Source organism: Leptidea sinapis, chromosome 7, assembly GCF_905404315.1.
Source record: "Leptidea sinapis chromosome 7, ilLepSina1.1, whole genome shotgun sequence".
Taxonomy (NCBI): Eukaryota; Metazoa; Arthropoda; class Insecta; order Lepidoptera; family Pieridae; genus Leptidea; species Leptidea sinapis.
In genome coordinates this window covers 1,347,137-1,371,206 of record NC_066271.1, presented here as the reverse complement: position 1 = coordinate 1,371,206, position 24,070 = coordinate 1,347,137, and the positions used below count along the sequence as shown (strand labels likewise).

The 24,070-nt window shown below is 30.3% G+C and overlaps 1 protein-coding gene across 5 annotated transcripts in view; it reads right to left on the bottom strand.

Moving 5' to 3' along the window:
* Positions 1-12,998, bottom strand: part of LOC126965507 (cadherin-86C) — a 169,612-nt gene extending 156,614 nt beyond the window's left edge. For 4 of the 5 annotated variants that reach the window (XM_050809139.1, XM_050809141.1, XM_050809142.1 and 1 more), the window contains exon 1: positions 12,789-12,998. The gene's annotated coding sequence lies outside the window, so the exon portion shown is untranslated. Of the gene's footprint in view, positions 1-11,548; positions 11,620-12,788 lie in introns of those variants that run through there. The other variant, XM_050809140.1, reaches the window with a different exon arrangement.
* Between the last annotated feature and the right edge of the window lie 11,072 nt (positions 12,999-24,070).

Here is a 24,070-nt window from a genome sequence, read left to right as displayed (position 1 = left end):
CTAACAAACACAACAACATACATTTACACACAACATACACATACACACAAATCCACTGCGTTATTCTTATTTAGTTTTGAAGTCATCAATACTTCTTTAAAATTATACAACTTTTGTAAATTTTTATTATGTTTTATTTTTTATTTCTTTTATTTGTTTGTAATTTTAATGTTTACATACAACTCAACAGTTTATCGGTGCAATCGTGTTTGTTTATTATGTTTTGGAAGCCCGCTACAGGTTGACCTAATTAGGGGTCCATTGTAAACGTTTATGTGGTTTTTCAATTTGTGAATAAACATTGTTGTATTTGAATTGTATCTGTAATACATTCAAATGAAAAAAAATTGTATTATTTCTTTCAAATCCATGCAACAACGGTATGTGTTCCTATCGTGTGAGTGGTTGTATGTCTAATGGCGTTTATAGAGATAGTTTAAACATATTTGTACATTAAATATAATTTTTTAAATTTATTTATTACTTACATATTATTTATTGTAAACTTGTAGATATGGAATATTAAAAGGCTTATTATTATTAATAATAAAATAACGAAAATATTTCTCAAGTAATAAATTTATTTGGCCAATATCGACCAACTAGCTAACATAATATACTCGTATTTAATTTTAAAAATGAAACATAATACTTCTAAAGCGATTTATCAGTTATAACGATCTCTTTAAATAGCTTTTGAAATAATACATCAACCTTTGACCCCTCCAATAAAACAAAATGTTTTCACGAAACTTGAATACGTTTTGTAAAGCCACCGACAGCTTCAAAATATTTGAAAAAATACTTTTTGAAATAATACCGAAGAGTGCTTAAGTAGATATGTATTGCATAATATAGAAGTTATTTAGTTGTTTTTTTGGACTTTGACAAAAATTTTAAAAATCTTTCTTATTTCTAAATGCAATTTCCAAAAAAAACAGTGAGTGTTTTTACGCACAGACTTATGAACATGCATGCAATTAAAAATATTTACTTGATTTGCAAGTCAAATTATTAGTTTTAAAATAAGTTTTTTGTGTCCGTTGTCTCACAATGTAAGTAATCACAGTATTTGAGAATGTAAATACGGAATTTATGAGTGGATCTACCATTTTGCGATAAACTTTATTGAGATTATAAACTTTTCAATATTATCATATCTTAAAGTAAACCAACTTTTAATGCTTCTGTAAAAATTTTATCTTTGACAACAATATAATATATCAATAAAGCCAATTCCGCTAATGGCTAGTTTACACAGTGCGAGATAACGTACGAGACAATCTGCCGAGTAACTCATCAGTAACTCGCAGTCGTACACAAACTATAATTAATTCAAATCAAATCAAATCACTTTATTCATTTTGGTCAAGGAAATGACACTTATAAATGTCAATTTTTTTTTAATATTGAATCTTCTGCTTTTTCGTAAAGGGTTGAGCTAATAAGAAGAAGTAGCAAGAAACTTATTGCGACTATTTAAAATTTTTTTTTCAAGATTAAATTTTTTATAGTTTTACAAATCATTTCAATTACAATATATGTAAAGTGTTGCAACAAACGTACTCAAACGTCAAATAGTTAATGCCTTACACGAGTAATTCAAAAAAGTAAATGTAAATTAATACAAAACAAAAATTATTGAGTACAGTACCAGCATCATCCACACATACCGTAAATAAATAAAGGCATTTTGCGATTATTTTATAAGCGATTATATAATAAATTTTAAGAGCTTCCCGTAACAGGATCATTCTGCCACCATAAGTAGCGCCCGTTCACGAGCATGACGCATGGGCCAGCCATCGCCTGCCTGGGCCATATTTTAGAGAAGGGGATGACCCGTCCCATGTCGCCGCCACAAGGTTAAGCAAGATTAAAAATGAAAGTTATATAGTTTACAAGTAAATCCGAAATACCATTAAGAATAATAAGTATAATAAATATTTTGTTACATAAACTTACAATAAAAGCTTACCCTAATAAAACCAAATACATACACCCAAACCTTTAACCTAGTTTGAATTTTACAGAAACAAAGTTGCCTTAATGAGCAACATAACCTAGCCTTTGGTTTAAATTTCATGAAACAAAAGTTTAAATACATTAAGGCCCCAATTACAATATATTCGTTGGCTACGTACAGCTGATACGATATAATTTGAAATAAATCTTTTGTACGAATAACAAGTTAGCTAATTGTGTAGCTGGTCTAGATCTAGAACACAGTTTCGTATCCGTACGTGTTTTCCATTATTCATACCAGATTGTTATTTTGACGTAAAATCGTTAGCGCCCATTGAGTCATTAAAGAAATTGTTCCGAGTGACCAGTTCTATATTGAGTCTGTCGTATTGTATTATATTATTGTTTTGTTTTACTCATACATTTCTTTAGATCTTAGAACAGAATTTTCGACTATTCTTACTCAAGACAGCTTCGTATGAAACTTTGCAATTAAATATCATTCCAACGATAATACAATGTTATAAAAAATGTTTTTATATATTTCGCATGAATATGATATAAACAATGATTTGGTATTGACCAAACCTCTGTGATCTGATCAGATCACATAGGATTTTAAAATAACAACACGATATTATTATCGCGAAACAAATCAAGTGATTTGATTAAATACCAGAATTGGTTCCGTGAAATTACTAAACGAACAAAGAAAAGATTCTTTGGTATTTAAAAGGTCTATTTGGTAAAATTTCGACAAAGTTTTAATAATTATTAAGTGTGGTATAAAGTAACTTTAGTATCGTAAATCACAATGAACAAAAACGGGTCTCCCTGGTATGAAAATTTTAAATATTTATTTATTTAAACAGTACATTGAAAAGAATCGGTTAATGCGGTGTAGATATATATATACTAACTGACTAAACAGACGTTGTTCCGTACATAGTAAAAAAAAAATACTGTTTTATAGGAATTTGCCAATAATATTTCAAACCATCAAGAATTATTTCGTAAAAAATGCTCCCTGTTGTTATAATATAATTTTTTGTTGGTATAAAATTCTTTCACAGCGGAACTGTCAAACCATGCGTCACTAAATTCTCTCATAGAAAAAATGTCCATACAAAACAAATATTGTAAATAAAAATAATTATGGGTCCCAATCGAAATAAAAACTATCCTATCTCTCAAGTTGGACCAAACTGCACTCCATGAAGTAATAATCCCCATTAAAATCCGTTCTTTAGTTTAGGAGTCCATCGCGAACAAACAACGTGTCACGTAATTTATATATATTAAGATATATATGTATATATATATATATATATACATATATACTCATATATATATATTATATGAGGGGGTAAACGGGCAAGAGGCTTTTGTGATGAGAAGCGGATAGGTAGCACTAGGAGCTAAGAGACGCAAGCGGGAAGTATGTTCTATGCTTGAAGGTCATTGGAAGCTAATAGGTGACAAAGCGCGTTGAGACTTTGAATTTCAGAATCATAACATATTAACTTTATGGGCATTTTTCTTTATCCACGGATACAAACTCCTCAATCCTAATACTCCAAAGGTTCTGTTGGTACTCCACTTATATAGTCACGACTGAAGATAATTGATGGTATATTCGTATCGTGGGCATAGTTTGTACAAATGGTGACGAGATGTTTTTAGTAAGTACATCATCTGTGGTAAATAAAACCTTTTAACTTTATTGTTTTAAAGTAGGACTATACCTTTTCGATATTGAGTGACCGACTTTGTTTATGACGAGACCAATACGACGTTCACCTGACAGTAAACGAACGGAACCCGAGAATTAACTTTAGTTACAAATTTAATTTAAATAATTCCAATTAATTTAAAATAACAACTTGAGTAAATGACACATACTACCAATGGGCAGGACTGCTAATGGACATCTGTAATGCATGCATTGCCACTCAGGATTATAGAAAAACCTATTTATTTCATCAGCTATGGCGCCCGTCAGACCGAAATCTAAATAATGCTTGAATAGTACTGCAAGTTGATCACAAAAATAATAAAGTGAGATGATACTCTTTACATTTTCATACAACAAGTAACGTGCGTTTAAATGTAAATAGTGTACAACGTTATTGAGGATAGAAATACAAAACTCTTAACCTACATATTATATGGCCAAGCATTTTCTTGCTTAAAATTGTTTTTCTTCTTGATTTAAAAATCACGGAATTACAATTTTAAGCATGTATTTCTTACGAAATTGTAATGAAGGTATCTGCAATAACAATATTAAAACTTTTCAAATATATTTTTTTTACTAACTAGCTTTTACCAGTAAGATCTATTTACCTACCTACCTACCTACCAAAGTAAACTAAAATCTTTATTATTGAAAAAATAATGGCTCTATAATTTTGTACAGTCGGCAAAATAATTTAAATATATATGATATATATATAACAACAACTAATTACTTTTATGCTGCTTATGTTGTAGAAGAATTGGCAAGAAAATACCAGTGGGAGGCTCCTTTGCATAGGATGCCGGCTATTACTGTCTTTCGGTCTGAAGGGCGCCGTAGCTAGTGAAATTACTGGGCAAATGGGACTTTACATCTTATGTCTCAAGGTGACGAGCGCAATTGTAGTGCCACCCAGAACTTTGGGTTTTTCAAGAATCCTGAGTGGCTCTTCATTGTAATGGGCAGGGGGCATCAATAACCATCAGCTGAACGTCCTGCTCGTCTTGTCCCTTATTGTCATAAAAAAAGAAAAAATAAACTAAATAATAATTGATTTGATATATTATATGATATATTTATGTGTGTAAGATGCTATATACATATGATACATCCAATACATCCACACCACCACATTATATTTTCATTTTTTTCTTAGAGAAGTCTGTCGGAAGGTGTTTCTTAATTGGTGTACGAGCGTGAATAGACCCCATTTAATAGACCTGCAATAGTCACAATCATGTAGTCCCAATCAACATTATCGTACAATCAATTCAACCCGAGTACTTCTATGGGATAACTCAGTAAGGAAGATGTTCATTGTAATTGGTTCTAAGTGGTTGGCGACGGTGCTCTAATGGGCTATCTGAGGACTAGAGCATACTGTCTTCAGAACACCACAGTCTAGTCAACTCACGATTGTCTAATGCCTATTTAGTAAAGTTGTTAGTGATCGCGTTTCGAATACCATTTTGAAATGCAATTGTGGCTTATACAATAGCTAATAATCAATATGTATCTCTTAATAATGCGATATTATTTAGACAGTGAGTTTTATTCGCTTTTTAATAAGTGGTAATTATATCAAATCAATTCCGAACTTTACAGAAACTAAGTTAAATGTTTGATTTGAGTTGAAGTGATACCACGCTAATATGTAGTACGTAAGCACTGGCTCTGAACAATTAAGTTTTAACTTATCAAGTATGTACTTACTAGATAAAAAATTCGTTATTTGATTTTATAATATTCAAATATTTGAACCAAAGCCTCAATTAATTATAGTATTGTGTCTACTCTTTATTCAAAAAAATAATAACTTGTTGTATATTTAAACTGACATTCATAAGCTGAGCTTAATTACTTCTCCCTGTCATGTTATTCTCTAGTGACAAAGGTAAGATAAAGACAAAAAGCACTAAACTTTGATTAACTTTACTTTGCGTTTGTTAATAACATAGTCTGTGTTTAAATATAGCTACCAATTTTCATATGAATTGATTAACCGATATAAGTTTATATGCTATAGTGTCACCTATTGGAGAGCTACCACAAAATGAAAAACACATGCCAATTTTTTTTATTAACGGAGAAAACGACAGAATATATAAAAAAATATAATTCTAATCAGTTCCCATTTTTGCTTAAGTCAAATAACTGTAAAGTAAAAGTAACAATGTGTTAAATACTCCAAACAATATTTATTTATATATGATAAAAGTACGTTTGATACGCAGGATAAATCAGTAAAATGTACCGTTATGATCGACTGTCGGAACATGCTCGTAGCATACGAAAGACTTCAACGATAGCATGATCACGCGCATTATATTTTGTACAGTCAAGGAAATATATATATACAAGTTAATAAAAACAATTTAAGACTTTTATGAACGTGTAATTGGCTTTTAGTTATACATTTTTTTTAACATTTTGCTTTTTAAAACTGTAAGGAATACAAAAAAATAAAGCAACAAAATGGTTTTATCACCATCATTATCGAAAGAGCTATTAAACATGCTTAACTCTCACTTATTATATCAATAAATAAGCTTAAGCCGGACCAGGCTTCATGTGGCTCATTCCTATAACAATTTTACAAAAACCCAAATAAAAATCGTTCAATACTAAGCTTCACATGATCACACTCTGGGATAATATGAAGATTACTAAAAATTTCATCAAAATCAGTCCAGTTGTAATGAAGCTCTAGTGAATGGATCAGCTTTATCAAAGATACACACATAAAAAAATCAATTAAATATTATATATATTTCTTCTAAAGAAATACTTGTAATGATTTTGATGAAATTTACTACAAGCTGATTTTTGGAGCGCAAAAACGGTCTTATCTCTGGGATAACGCAAATTACCAAGCTTAGAGAATATCATACTGAGCAGAATAAATTGACCCTTGCAATACATATAATTATATTATACTAGGGTGTCTCTTCAGTAAATTAAAATGTCGAATAAATAATAAGTAAAAAGACCACGGAAAATACATCATGAAAAATAAAATTCATAATATCTTTATCTTTAGTTATTTTATGTACACCTGATCTTTAAGTTAAATATGAAGACGTATAAGAGATAGAAATATGTTACTACTGTATGTATGTTACTCATATATTATATGACTAGCTTACCCGACAGACGCTTTTCTGTCCATAGCAAAAAAAAATGTAAATATTCGGAAGTAATGTAGTCTAAAGTCAACGGAAATGTGAAAACAAAGTTAATGAGTTAATTAATAATATCGTATTTTTGTAAACAGCCTTTACAATTTAATTAAAGTATTAACATGGATATATTATGTTATCCTTAAGAGATAGATATATGCTATTGCGGACTTATCTGTAGACCTATATAAGATACAAAATTCCACCATATATTATTTTGATATATCTCAAAGGGTTTAAACAGCGTTTTCGTTAAAAACTCCCAAATGGTTTATTTTTTCCGACACCCCCAACAAATATGGTATGAATACAAAAACAAAACAAATTGTATATTAAAACATTTCGCGAGAACCACGCTATCCATGACTGAAAACAGAATGAAAATCCGTGCAGTAGTTTTTGAGTTTGTCGCGACAGACAGACAGACAATCGCGGCGGTGAACTTTGTTTTATAACATGTAGTGATAAATACAACTCAGCCACTAGAAGGAGCAACGACGGGGTGCGGTATGAAAGAGAGCGGGTACGAGTACCGGTTTGCTCAGTTGCGTACCGGTACTCATAATATTTAGACATTTACGTACATGAAATCTGTTGTACGTGTTTAGTGTTCTCAAGGCAAACATCATTGAATAAGAGAAATCTTAACATTTACAATACATTTCAATGACATATTAATTCCGGTCAAAGTATTTTGGAAGAAAATATTTGAGTATAATTTTTATAATGATATAATAGTATATTTTGAACACAAACCTCTGTAGTACTGTGACGCCTTTCTAGACTTTAATAATAATTTAATAACTGAGCGTGAAGTTTTGAATTCAAACGTTCGAATGATTAATCTTAAGTAAATTCACTTACTACCTACTGTCGCCTTACTTCCTTACTTGATCATATTGCAGGAAGAGTTAAAAATACACCCTTTACTGTGCTTTTATTCTATACAAGTAGTTAGTGCCTGGTTAAGTTATCTATATAGCTATAATGCTTCTAAATATAATGTACGGCTATTAACAATGCAACTTGGACATTATGTAAATTTCTGACAAGTAAACGTTCTATGCTATATTCAAATTTATAATATAAATCGGTGAAGGTATTGTCTATGTAATTGTTCGTAGTATTCAAGTACCAATTATTCATTGAATTGTAATTTATTAACAATTATATTGTGATGACTTTCAACCAAAAGACCTTTACCGATCATGACACATCACAAGCAATGTGCATAAAATTTGCTCAGCTCACCTAACAAGTTTCCAAATTTTTTCCACTTCAAATACTTACGGCCTCACGACACAAGTGAAAACTTCATCAAGAACCAAAACACTGCCAACGTGCGAATGTTAGCGCTGCTTCAACTTCTAGGAAATAAATTATTATATATATATATATATTGTCTCAATGTCTTCGTGCTGCTTTTTTAGATAGCTCAGTAGATTTGAAACCTACGTTAAGTTCATTACGTTCATGCGCATAGTTTGGAGTGTATATTTGGTTATGACATTTTATTTTTATTTAGGTACAAAATATTTGGTCGTTACACTAAACATAGCCTGACCTACAGAACGATTGCCTACAGTTAACCAATCTACATTCCATGATTACCAATAGGCTGCGAAAAGTCAAATAGTGTATTGTGTGTGTGTGTGTGTGTGTGTAGGTGCACGTATGTGTGAGCCCCACAAGTAAGATCGATACGCATAATTAATACTGAAAGATTAAATGTATCGATAAGTTGATCGCAAAAGCATCAAATTGAGAAGCTATGCCATATTAATGATAATGTATGAGACGGAGAAGATGTTATCCGATCACAGATCGAGAGATATGTTCTCGTATCTCGATATATAATTTGACATATAAAGGCGAAGCTACTTGTTTATTATATACTGGATAATAATCTTAGGTATTATAAGAAAAATATAATCTTTTAAAACGTTCATATTAAAAAAGATGTGTCTGTTTCTATTACCAAAATATTAGGTTTTTGCTATTTTGGTATATTATATTACGAAGCTTTAAAAATTACATATTCTTAATTCGTATAAGTATATTATTTAAATGTTAACTTTGAAACACAATTTTATAGTTTTAATATAATTGAAAAAACACACAAACTATAACTATATAAAATAAATAAAAAATCAACAGTGTAATCAAAAATTAATATCAAGTATTGTTAATTTATTACGTACGTAGATAATCTCAGGGTGCTATAATCGTTTTGTTAGCCAATTTCGTGCGAAGTATTTTAAACTGATCACATATTTATAAATAAAAACAGAAGTATATAACTGCTTAATTTTGTTATTTAGAAATTTAAGATGGTTTGATCAGGTATAGTAAGATGATTGGCAATTTCACAAATTCATACATTGAGTTTAGAGAAGTGACGGAAGTAACTACGGAAAAGTAGACAGAGCAAAGATCAGCAGGAATGTTAATGTGAGCTAAAATGTTTTTAAGTACCGAAGAAAACTGGGTTCATAATCTCAGCCAAACCAACAAACAAAATAGGATATCATATCACTATTGAAAGTCAAAAACTACTACCCATTCGAAATAGTATGCCTCAGACCTGACAAGAACAGGCGCAACAAACTCAGCAGGCTACTTTTTTTTTCATAAAAATATGATTACAATGTAATATCATACAATAAAAATTATTATATAATGGCCTGAGGGCGGTCACTACATTCCCAATATGTGGTATGATTAAGAAAGTCGCTTATATTATAGTAACCACACAAACGTTTTTTACCAATTCTTTTGAATTTCGTAATACATTTGTTTTGAATCTTTTCTGGGAACCTACTGTAAAAGCATATACATCAACCCACAAAAGACTTAACCAAGTAGTAGGCATTGAAAGTTTATCTCTGTTCCTGGTGTTATCAATATGGTTATGACAGTTTCTCGCAAATTCACTTATGTGTCTGTGTACATAATATATTACATTATCAAGACCAAGAAAATCTATAGGTAATTTCATCTATCTTTTCTATATGTACTTTCGTCATGATCAAAACACTTCAAGTCAAATTAATCTTCAGAAATGTTATCAATAAATCATAATTGTTATTAATGTGTCATGTTTCGTTTATGTGTTCAAAATATCAAAACTTGTTGTAATTCCATTCCTTTGCATTAGAATTTTGTATATTGAAAGAGAAATTCAATGAAAACTTAAGCTAAGCTAGTCTTAATCCTAGGCTAATCTTTGCCGCTGATATCTTATAATCGTAAATGAATAATGTCTGAGCACATTTCAATTTAATTTGTATAACGAACAACTTTAATTGTCTCGCTATTTTTGCTGTTACTTATTTTTCTTATATTTATATTTCTTCCCTTGGTCTATAATAAAATCGAACCCATATTGTAAGAACTCTTGAACTTTAAAAATTTTACAATATCGAGTAACTCACCTAAACGAATACGTGTATAATGGTGTGGGTTACGAAATAATTAATAATATTTACTTATGTATCATAATTATTAAGTCTATTGAATAATGTTAAATTATCTTTAATAAAGCATATATCTAACTATTCCAATAAGACTCATGAAACTCTTCTATGACCTAAGAAAAACAAGTAAGTAACAAAACCTCACAAAACTTTTTTTATGTGAAACACAATGTCTACTGGAGATGTTAAGGCGGTTTTTTTTCAATATCCCGCTAAGGTAAGGAATTGAGTATCTTACAATGTCTGATTAAGAAAAGTTTTGTTTTTTTGATAATTGAATGTGAGTAATATACATGAGCGTTATTTTATATCTTATTTATCTATATTATCACTATTGGCATCAAAATAAAATATTTATTAATTCTCAAATTAGTCTTCTATCAGTGAAGAGAGTGCCGAGAAGTTATTAAACTTTAAATCAAAATACGAAAAATACAAAACATGATCTGTAATCATATTACAGGCTATTATTTATAGCAGCTATTTATTTAAACCGCTTGGACTTGCTTACTATAATAATGATTTTCTAAAATCTACATTATCTTTGAATTGATAGCGTGTAATTTATTATTATTGCGAATTATATTAACTATCGAACTATTAAACTCAAGATTATCTGGGTTTAAGCCTCGTATAAATCCGCTCAGTCGTATCAAAGTTCTTCAATAAACTTCGACAGTAAATTTAGTTATTATAGTTTTATAGTAATTGTATTTTGACTTTCCACATCGATGAGTTCACCAAAATTAGAAATCAATAAGTACTTGTTTCCAGTCGAGTGAGCCGCTTTCAAAAAACATTAAATAAAATAATCGAGGAATTATAATTTAATAACACTATTCAGACGAGTTTTTTCGCAAATTGGTTTAAAGAAAAAGTTCCAAAGAAATGTAATTATTACGTGTACTTACTTTGCAGTTTAGATTCCAGCAATTAAAAAGGTATTATTTATTCACATTGTTGTAACAAGTTGTTTTTCGAAATATTTGTTATGGGAAAATATTTCATCAACTGGGTTTTAGAAATATTTCGATTAGATGATATTTTATCAACTAAAGAATTTTTCAGTTTTCCGTTTAATATTTAAGATTTGCATAAAAATTAAAATAAATATAAAAAATAATTATAATCTATGTATATACACAAAATACACGCATTATAATAATAAAATTGTAAAACTAATACTTCACATTTTCGTTCCATTTTCAAATTTCTGTCAAACGTCAAATGCGAGACGTCATAGAGATTTCAATACAAGAGCGGTCATTGGTAATTTTTACATAGAAATACGTTACGAGCATGTCGAGGGAAAACCGTAACGCGAGCCCATAAGTTTTTCCCCGACCAAAAATCACTGAATGCAGCTAATGAAATTTCACTTTAAAATAATGTACGAGAAAAATTTAATATCCTTAACAATTCTACTTATTTTCCCGACAAAGGTTACACTTTAAACTTTAATAACAAGAGGTTTTGAAATTGAATCAACATTCAAAAGATATTCACTGGTATGTCTGAAATCCCAGAAACTGAGATTGTCTATCTGAAGGCACACTATCTAAACGACACATCGCATTCACTTATCGTTATAGTCTCACCTCACCTCTCGTTAGGTCCGACACTGGCCATAACAAATGTAGAGTGCAAACTCTGTGTTCTTATGCTATCCTGGTACCTTTTTATTTACATACACATATTCATTATTTGAATATATTTTACAAACTAAATTTAATTATTTATTTTCTTATTTAATTATTATTTTACCCAGTCTGCAATTCCCATTTGACATGCTAAACATACGAATTCGAGGTTTCCTTGGATTATCTATGTAAGGTACCCTCAGCGACGTCATTAACGACGTCATGAAGCAATAATGTACTTACTGGGCTAATAAAACTGTATGTATCTTATGTCTCAAGGTGACGAGGGCAATTACGACGCCCCTTCGAGTTTTGGGATTTTCCAGAATCCTGATCGGCACTGCATTGTAATGGTCAGAGCATACCTGTACCATAAGATGAAAGTACCTTATAGAAAGTCTTTTTTTTTCATAAAAAATATATAAATATCTACACAAAATAAAACTCATACCCTAACATATTTAATTAACATATAAAATCAGATTTTGTAATTTAAATTTACAACTCTGCTTAAAGCTTTTGAATAAAAAGCACAAAAAGCTACTAAAAATATTAACCAACCATCTAATAAAGCTAATTTTATAAAACACAAAAATAATTTTGACGAATAATCAGTTGTTTTATTATTATTAATGTTTTGTCGTATCTAATATTACAAGATTTCTTTTTAAAAGATTATATCAGCAAAGGGAAATTGTCAAAATATTTTTAACTTGAGTGTATAAGCGACGCTATCAAATCAAATCTACGCAATCAACTAAAGCAGTTAAATTTCAGAACTTGTACTTACTGTTATCACGAACAAATCACAAAAACTCAAATGTTACATAAAACTTATATCACGCCAAAATCACCCCACTGTCACACTCACTAATATGTCAATTTAGTGTCACACGTGTTTTGAATGTTTGTTTTCGTGTTGATGTCTGCGCGCGCCGCTTGGCTCTCGGAGTGAACGGCGTGCGTCCGGTACTCTGGTAGGTTCGGAACGTACTATTCGAAACAAAGCAAACTAACCTCTGGCTACTGAATACCTAGCACAGAAACCTTCCGCTGGACAATACTCCTTATGTATAACCTCCGTATAGTATATGTAATATGTACGGTGCTTATACGTTTTATGATTCCAGTTGAATTTATTTTATATTAACATGATTTAAAATAATAATAATGAGAGGTTGTAAGACAATCAAAAAATTTTTTAATAATGTATTTTATTTATTAATTGCAAAGCAAAACGGATTTTATTATCTTTTAACACCGAATCTCTTCGAATTCTGACATTTGTTTGACAATATTAAAAAAATGTGATTGATGACAATGATTGAATTATTAAATTTGATTTATCAATTTCTTTTATATTATGTTTTTCAGTTTTCTGTAAATCTTCTCTATTTATGCCTTTACTATGCCCAACCTCGCACTGTCTATGCGCGTTATATTCTTAAAAAGCGGTATACAGTTTCCGCAACGCGATCTTTATTACAGAGGACGTTAAGTGATCATTTTGGCCAATCGTGTTATTTATTTTTCCCCCTTTTGTATTCGACGACTCTCCCAATTCTTTCAAATCTATTCTATTCTTAACTCTATTATTTACATCTCATTATCATCTTTAAAAAATCAGCTGACTGACGAAAAATTTATTAAATATTTATTTAATTTAATATTTAAATATATTTTCACTTTCATTTATAAACCCAATTTATTGTTCTACTTATATTATATTTGAAGTTAAATTTAACAAGTGTTAACAATAATTCAAATGATTTTAGTTTTCTTTAGTGTTAATTCCGCCAATATTTGTCTTAAAACAATTCGACACCTGTTTCGCCTCTACACGAGGCATCCTCAGGACCTGTTGTCTCGCCAAAATATGGCACGAGACTCAGTCTCAGTCAGACAACTAACAAAAAACTCAAATCATTTGTATAATTATGGATTTCCGCAAAGTAACGCCTACTTCAATAAATTTTCGTGTTAACAATGTAACACCAGTTGAGAAGGAAAGTAAAATAGAAACTTAGTTTTATTAAGACTCGTAATTTAACACATAAACCATAATTATATTATATCAACCAATAAACTGGATATATCAATTATATTTCGAGAGTTCTGTCTTAAATATAGAGACCTTATATTTTAAGATGTAGCCTCAAAAGGTATTATGGGTTAGAGTTAGATGATCAAGGTATAAAGTGATGCTAGTCCGCGAGGCTTTGTTCCTGGGTATATATTTTCTAAGAATTTATTCGCGTCCCGGCTTCGATCGTAAACTGCTAGTGTGTAGACAGTTAATAATGTTTTGTTATTTACGAACTATCGGGGTGGAATGAATGTATAAATTAAAATGTGAGTGTTGCTTATGGTTTCAGAGGAAGAGTAAAACTTTCATATAATGAGTCAAAATCATTGTTATCTTTAATTACTTATGTCTTCACAAAATTTCGTTAATATTAGTTTTCTAAAGTTGCTTTTATGAATAAAGTAGTTGTGCTCTTAAGTACCAATTGTGTCTTATATGTTAGAGTAAATGAAGATTGTATTTCCATCCATTGATCATCTCGCCAGCACACAAGTATATTCTTTTTTATATTTTTTCTTACATGACATTAATATTTTTATATGATATACTTACTTAAACATACATAAATACAAATAAACTTCCATAACTCGGATAAAACAGTTCGGGAGCGACTATTTGAGACGTCTAGTGATAGATCAGAGAGCCTAGTGATAGATATTAATATAGTCCTTAGTATCCCTTAGTATTGTGGCTATTAAATATAAGAAGAATAATTGTAATCCGTATAGTAAATCCAGAGATTACCGCATTTTAATAAGTAAAAATATTTTCAACTTTGCCTTTAGTTTTTTTTTAATTTCCGATCATGTGGTACAATTGATGGTAAGATAAATGACACGCAGCTTTGAATTCAATTTTATGTTCTTTCAAGGCTCAGAAATTTACAAACTGTAGCTGAAATATGCATATCTATAGGCATAAATATTTAATTAAAAATACAATTTTTAAAATTAACTTCAAATGATTTATCGGTTTACTTAACTTGCCATAACGTATCAAAGCTTTTTTGAAATTTTTCCTTATAATGACTTCAATCGATTATTTACTTCATTTTATTTGATACTAAAATCAATTTATTTTAAGCAGCTTATAATATCGTTACGTTTTGTCACACTGACCATTTCCTTGTACAAAGTCACGGATAAGGAATAGTTCAAATATTTCAACTAAAAGATCGAATTGCGTGACGTAATAGGGTGAAATAGTCAATCTGTTATAATTACCATACAAAAAATTGCTATTTTTGTTCCCTTCCTTACACAACGCGTTACGACTAATTCACGACACACGAGTAACGACAAATACGATTTATTTTCTTAGAAATAACAGTTTATGTACTTCCGAAATTTAATCGTACCACGATTTATACAACTTCAAAGGCCCGGTTATTATATCTCTTGTTCAGGTTATAATAAACAAAATCTTTAATTCTTTTTATTAATTTTAATACAATTTAATAGATCCCTTTCTTACTATCATCTCAAAGGGCAGCAAACGCATCTTTAACACCTCTGATATCACAAAATATGTTTTTTTTTTCACCAGATAATGATAATATATAATTACATATTAATGATGAAGATAATAATAATCCTTCATCATTCATAATATATTTTAATATCAACGTATATATTATTGGTACACTTCCTCGTATTGATAGTTTTAGTTTCATGTAATCATATTAGGTACTGTAAGTAAATCAAATCAAAAAATCACTTAATTTATGTAGGTCAAGGAAATGGCACTTATGAATGTCAAGTTTTCTTATCTTGAGCTTTAATGAGAAGAAGTAGCAAAAAACTCATTGCCACTCTTTTAAATCAACATTTACAGCTTCATCGTCTTATAAATAATTTCAACTACAATATGTAAAGTGACGCAACAAAAATAATCAAACGTGAAATACTCAAAATTTTGCCATACGCGAGTATGTAAAAAAAGTAAACTTATTTATATATTATATTTAAGGCGAAAGCGTCAAAGGAATTAGATACATTAACTTTGACGAAATGAAAATCGCGGAATATAAATTGCATTCCACTTTCAAGAAACCTGCAAGACGCGTGACTGGAACCCTTCTCAACTTTGACGTCACAAGGCAATAAAAGGGTGCGATACCACGTAAAACCCAAACAAAACAAAACCAAATTGCTTCACCTCTAAAACTTAAATCTATAGATTTCTCAGAAAATAATTAACAGCTATTAAGTTGTCTAAGAATTATAAAAAATAAAAAGAATCCTTTGATTAATATGTTACAGCAGCTATTCTATAACCTACCAAGAAATTAAAAATAGTACAAAAGTATTAGGGATTCACAGATGATACGAGATGTTGCAAATCTCAACTGTCATCTATTTGTTCAGTTGGATTGCAATGTGTGTATTTAAATGGTGATAAATATACTATATGGAAACTAAAATGGCAATGGACAGGAAATACAGTAAGAGGAATCAAACAATGGAACAAAAGCATAGTGTTTTAGAAACCCTAGAAATAGAAAAAAGAAACGAGACAGACAAACCCGCAATAGGAAGACGAGATAAAGACGAAATCAGGAAAACGATGGACAAGAAAAGAGTGAATATAAACCGTTGAAGAATGGGAAGAAATGGAGGAGACAATAAGAGACAAGACGAGCCAGACGTTCAACTGATTATAATCGATACGCCCTGCCCATTACAATGCAGTGCCGCTCAGGATTCTTGAAAAATCCAAAAATTCTGAGCGACACTACAAATGCGCTCGCCCAATTGAGACATAAGTTGTTAAGTCTCGTTTGCCCAGTACACTTTACAGTTACCTTATGCTTCACGGCAGAAATAGGCGCATCCTGTGCAAAGGAGCCTCCAACGTGGCAAGACATTGTCATGTCATCGACTTTGAAGTTAATTTCTAATTATCCTTTTTACGTCTGAATAAAAACTATTATTATAAATATCACGGAGTTGAGTTACTTTAAACTTATGTCCTTACAACCACACGACAGCAGACTTGCTTGTGATGTCACCGTGGAGCGGGTCGTTCCTCACCCAAAAATATGATTGAGGGAGGAGATGGTTTGTTGAGGTGTCATGCTCCTTAACGGGCGCTTATTGTAGTGGCTAGATGATACTAATACCAGAAACTTAAATATTAACAAAATGAATTATTATAATTTTAAAAATAAAATAAAGTTAACTTATATATTTATTGCTATATAGTCATTAAGATTAAAAACACAATATACTTCAAATTCAATATTCAAAAATAATATAACTTTTACAATATATGTCTAAAAATGTGTATATAAAATTGCTCTGGTAAATTCTACTCTAACTGATCGTGCTCGAGTCAATTCGAGTCGACTTTACCCGATTAAGCGTTACGTATATCATAACGTGACGAATCATTGTCATTCAGTCAGTCAGTGCCTGTTGGTCGAGTTATTGTGTATTTTTTGCATATTAATTTGTTTCCTGGGTAATATTGGGTGTTTATTGAATGTAAATTAGGTACGTTTTTCATGTTTAATTAAACAAATGTAACCGTTAACATTTCGCCCCTTATTTGTGAAATCTCAACTGTACTTGAAAATACATTTTTTGTACAGAATAATTAGTGTCTAGTTATTTTTATGCATGCAACGAACAGGAATTACTTTCTCCTCCTTCGATTTCCAATTCCAAATGACATTTATTTATGTGTAAAACAAAAACGCTATGATCTTACGTGACTATACATCAAATATATTGCCCAAAGTCCTCCGCGAAAAATGTCATTCTTCATAGACATAAAATATGTTGTTTGCGACAAAGATTTAGATACGACGGCTATCAAAAGCGACCGCCGACCAACTCAACTGGCCCGTGCCCGACAATGGTTAATCAAAAACCCGTATCTTATTCTTGCTCGGGTAGAGTTACGCTATTTCGATTTCAATTGCGTGCTCGTGCAAGATGTTTTTTAAATCTTGCTGCGCCCGCGCATACTGTTCGCCCAAAGGTCACGCCTTGATCTCTGAGCATTGTTATCTAAGTAGAAATATGACGTGAAGCCTGGTACGGTCAGACAAATAGGATTCTTCAGAAACGTATATCTCTAGGCGATTGTTAGACATTAATTTCGCTGTGATGAATGTTGAACGTAAATCATTTAAGTCCTGAACACATTCGTTTTTCGATCGTGACTCCACTCTATTTAGAATAAGTTTGATAAGTCGTTAAGCTCGTTTATAAGAATCTCATATCATCATTCTTTGTTCGGTGTCCGTTACAAGGATCTTCCTTTTTTTCTGAGTATGCTTTTAAGTATGATTGGTTTTTTAAGTGAAAGTAATTACTAGTCACTTGATCGATACATTTAAAGAATACTTAAAAAAGTAATAGAATTTCAATAATGATAAAGTCATGCAGCAGAATAAAATGATCTATAAAAGTTGAGGTTTAATAATAGTAAAAATAAATCTTATCTTGTAAGCTGTGATTTATCAACGGAAATAGATTAAGTGATTTACAACAGAATAATAAAAAAATCTTTGTGTACCTATAACATTAGTCAAATATTTTTACTTCAGAGAAACTCAACTTAATCCATGTTCGAATGAATAATCCACTATAATCCGACATCCAGAACGATCTTAGTCATAAATATCATTAAAATTTTACAATCCAGCATCACAAAGTTATACACTTAAAATAGTTTTATGACTTAATATGAAGAACTTGTTATATCATAAATAATATTACACACAGTAGAATTTCACACATTAAAATTTTAAATTCAAGTTTCTCACAAAACATCTTTGATCAAAAAGCGTTTATCGGTCGCTTTTAGAGCCAATAAATGTTTCCTAAAAAACAGGAATAAAAAACTGTGAATCGTCTGTAATTCCTTAGGAACTGGTTCCCTAAAAAGTATGTTTTGTTGGTCCCTGTCCTTAGAATTTATAAGGGTCGGAAATGGTAATCGATTTAACGTTATACTTATTTGATTACTGTGATCTAAGAGTTATGTAGTGCCGTGCGACAAGCATACTTTATGCGTATTCTTTCAAGATTTGTTTACTTAAATTCTCGTCTCACGGATTTTTAATGATTTTAAAATAGTTGGTGCCTGTTGAAATTTTACTAACTAATTTACAGATTACATGGTGTAATAGATATCATTCTAACTTTTCTTTAGTACATTTAATTGCTAATTTTATTCTCAATAAAGCTTTTCCTTTTCTGTATGATGGTAAAAATATCGCTGAATAGTGCTTCTGTGTGTTAAGTTTAGTTTTAATTTTATTTATTTTTATTTAAGTCCTATTCTGAAAGCAGTAGGCATCAATTGAATGTAGCACTTAGTCACACCATATAATTAAAATATTATGTTTTATTATATTGTTTAAAAATCTTAAAAATAAATTATATTTATTCTAACAGGGATATATATATAATATCTCTCATAATATATATAATATGCTTTATTTTTACTTGTTGTTATTTTAGGCTAACTTTATATACATCAGGGTTCTGATGAAATTTTATGTTAATTGAACTCATATATAATTCAAATTAAATCCTTTCTCGGTTACTTAATTTGAAATTTTCATAATAACAATATTTTGTTAAAATAACTTTACTTAAATATTAAAGTTTGTAACCATATGAGAAATATAATTCACGAGAATTCACTTCGATGAAATTATGTATGATTTCAAGGTTTGACTAAATTACACAAAATGGATAAACAGAACATTGGGGCGATATTTGGAAATATTTAAATCAAAATAAATAGAAGTTATATAAAGAGATTAGTTTATTTAATTAGATGGCGACAGTTATTATGGCTATTTCTTTTATATCGGGCAATATTCGTTGGCGATACGGTTATAAACATATTACAAGCTAATATTGAAATAAATTTGGAAGTGGGTGCGATGTATACGATAAAAAGAAGTATTATTTAAAAACAGGCAAAAATAAAGACGGAACTGTGATAAAACTATAGTTTGGTTGTTGCCTTAATAAATCTACAAACATTCAAATCACTCATATGGTCGGCCTACAATCAATGGAACCTAAACTTAAAGAACAAAAATAATAAATGACCTAGTCCAGCTTATAAACCACTGATCGTGACGGAATACCTCTGTCAAATCAAAGTATTAAGGCAATAAACTTAAAATGTTGTTTAATTTAATTTTAATACGATTAAACGATGGATTTTTTAAATTAAAAGTGTTGACTTTTCGAAAGGCCAAAAATAATTATTTTATTACAAGAATGTCATGTAAGTAGTAACCATTAGAAATTTTTGAAGATTAATAACACATTCTACCTTTAAAAACACGTAAAGTCTACGCCGTACTACACATTAACTCGCTCCTTCCAGGTGGGTAAATCACCACTTTAGAGGACGTTATGTTTATAGTGGTGTACATTACGGTCCTTCGAAATTTATGGAAGGCATTACTTCGTCATTACCACTTAGATTGACGACCGCTATAAGAGTATATGGAAAGATATTTTGATGGCCACACTTTGTTTTTTATTAAAATATACTTTGTTTTTATTTCGTGTTAGATGTTTAGTCGTCGCTTCTGAGTATTTTTTGAAGTGAAAAAAAATCATTCAACTCGCGACACTGTAACCATTATTATATTTCATGATAATCCAAAAAATTCATACGAAATTGTTAAGGTTTTCACTTGTATCGGCTACCGGAGTTCAGTAGTTTTTGCAGAATAACCGAAGGAAAAAACGGCTCTCCATTTATTAGTTTATAATATATTATTTCTTACCTATCATTTTCGAGTACTCTTGAGACTCAATTACTATCAATGCCATTATGTTTTTTGACTAAGAATTAATTAACTTTATATTAGCATTACAAATAATTCAGTCAATGAAATTTCAACTTACTTCGTTTATATGGCAAAACAAAGTTTGCCGGGTACATAATACATAGTACATAACGTAATATATAAGTTAGTACTTATATATATATATATATATATAAGTTTGAACATACCAGATGCATATAGATTTTTGGACAAACAACCACACTGAACTACAAGTATCTCTCAAAGCCAACTGAGCCATAAATTTTAATTTATTGCTATTGATATTAGCCTAACGCAAACACAAAAAAAAATCGCTTTCTTATTCAATAAAAAAGCACATGTAATAAATCTGGAACTAATAACAACGGTCTGAACAAAAACGAAAAAAAGTGTTCCGTTCTTCGAAGCTAAGGTCACAAAGCGTCGGAACGCGAAGCCCGAAAAGGAATAAAATGAAAATAAGGCATCTCGTATGGAAAGCAAAAGATTATCTTATGTTGCTTTGTATAAAAAATAGTAACAGATGAAATATGCCAGAAAAATGAAGGTGGCTCCTTGGTCCATTATGAGCTATTAAATTGATCACGACCTCAGCTTAATAATATGTACAGATGTAAGTGGCACTGCAGCTAATAAATTTACGTCGGGACTTGAAATTACAAGTGAGTATAAAAGTCTACTTATATAGAGGTCTATAAATACTGTAAAAGCGATTTATTATCTTGCATATAATTGAGCTGTTATTTTAGAACGAGAAAGCGCCCATAAGCAGCAATTCTTTAATTGAACTTATTATATTATTTGCTGACCCTGAACTTGATGATCTGTTTATGGAAAGGAAAGGCCTTTTGAGAAAGGTCATGGGTTTGATTTACGTTTAGGTAATATGGTAATAATATTATGTCTGTATAAATATAAAAACAAGTCTATGTCTTATAAAAGTGAGATATATTATGTTTGTTTATAATATAAAATAATACTCACGTTATTCAATCATTTTTCGGGTGATTTTGACTTATAATTATTTAATTTGGCAACAACGGAGCAACGAATCATTATTTACACAAACATTTAGAAAATTTAAAAACGTTTAAAAAAACCGACTTCAAAAATTGAAAAGTATCAAATAACTAAAAATGTAATATAATACACCTCTTATGCAAACCTTTACCTTTAATATTAATAAAATACTATTTTTTATTTGTGCTACCTATTGATAGGTTTTAAGTCGGTGTCAAGGTGCCAAACAAAATAAAACTTAATATTATAAACAGCTTACTATAATTATTAAGGTTGTCTGGCCACGCGTGTGTGTCCGCTTGGGTTGTTTTGTTCTAGACGAAGCTATCCCGCTCAAAGTCGTAGGTACCTACTTATTACCTTTGGGTTGGCACCGACTTCAGAAGTATCAATATGTAGTACATACAAATAATAGTATATTATTAATATTAAAGGTAAAGGTTTGTTTAAGAGGTGTATTATATTACATTTTTAGTTATTTGATACTTTTCAGATTTTGTGTCGGATTTTTTTATTCTTTTTTATTTTTTTACTTTTTAGTGTCAGTCAATAATAATAATATTATATCATCAACCTGATTGAAAACTACTAAAAAGCCATACACAAAAATCAATTATATCATCCAGGTAGACGAAAATTTTCATAAAAAATGTTCATAAAATGGAAACTACTGGGCCAAACTATATAAATATTTATGGGACCAAATGGCATCTATTCCGCATCAAACTAAAGAAGAATTACGTAAATCTGATCATAAATCTCCGAGTAATCGGTGTACATACATAAAAAATACCGATCGAATTGAGAACCTCCTCCTTTTTGAAGTCGGTTAAAAATGACGTCGTTTATTTATGCAAATCGAGAGGCACAAAAAATAGGAAACTATTTAGAACAAGTTTTTATAAGTTCAATATTTTAAGCTAATTTAATTTCAAAGATAATCCGCACAGATTTTTATTCTTTTCAGTAAAATCTGAACCAAATACTACCAAGGAGTATTGAGTTACGTTATGGAGGAGAAATTACAAATTTACAAATAACACAGTTCACTACGAAGACAATTTTTTTATTCTGTTGTCTGTTGAACTCCTTTATCTAAAGCTCAACAAGGATTGATATATAGGTCATATTTATTATAAAATTTAATGTCCTTAAACCTAGACTATAAGTGAAACTAAAACTTCGTATGATTACAGAAAGTGATTCTTAGATCTCAGCAAAAAACAAATATTGTGAAATAACCCAAGTTTTTAGTACATTTATATAATTAATAATTCTAAATATTGCAATTTTAAAATATAAACGTTTTCTTAAGAAAATATGTCAACGTAGCACTGCGCCAGGCCACCGACCGTAACTGATCAAGGCGTGCTGTTGATATTCTAAGCGTCGTTATCCTCACCAGTGAGGGGACGACGAAGAAGAAATAAGAGGTAACAGTCAAAACGTTTATTTCTTTAAATTTTGCTCTTAATGATTCTTAAGCATGATGCATATCGAGATATATTTAAGTATTCTATTATCTTAAAATAATGAATCAGCAATTTTGAAGCAACTCAAACTTCGCTTCAAGTTCTTTAGCATTCACTAACGATAGTAAAAAAGTAACCAATTGTATTTATATCGAACAAAAGTCATCGGTCATCCAGATTTCAATAAATCGTGACTGAAATCGGAACAAACAATTGTTAATGAACATAGTTTAATTAGCAAAACGTACGTTAAGTTGGAAATGTTCGCGCTATCTCGTTGTGAGGGTTACAAAATGTTGGGAGTCACGCAATACTGGCCACAATGGACCCAAAGATCTCAATGTTAATGAAATACAAGTTCCTTCAGGCGTTCTGATAGTGTTGAACTTTGCCATAAGTGAAACATTCACGGAACAAGATTTATAATAATTTATTGCTATGAGAGTTTCATATAACTTATGGTTTGTAAAGTAGCTTTAGTACAGTTCAGTCTAGCCCTATTTCACTGCGATCAATGTGATCTACTGTGATAGCCACTGTTAACTATGGCTCACTGAGAAGATTGATTGTTCATGAATTTTATTATGTTTAGCAGTGAGCTGACGTATCTCTAATGGAGAATTGGATTTCCCAAAGAGATGCTACGTTTACACAATAAAGGACTACATTCATACAGGATGTGT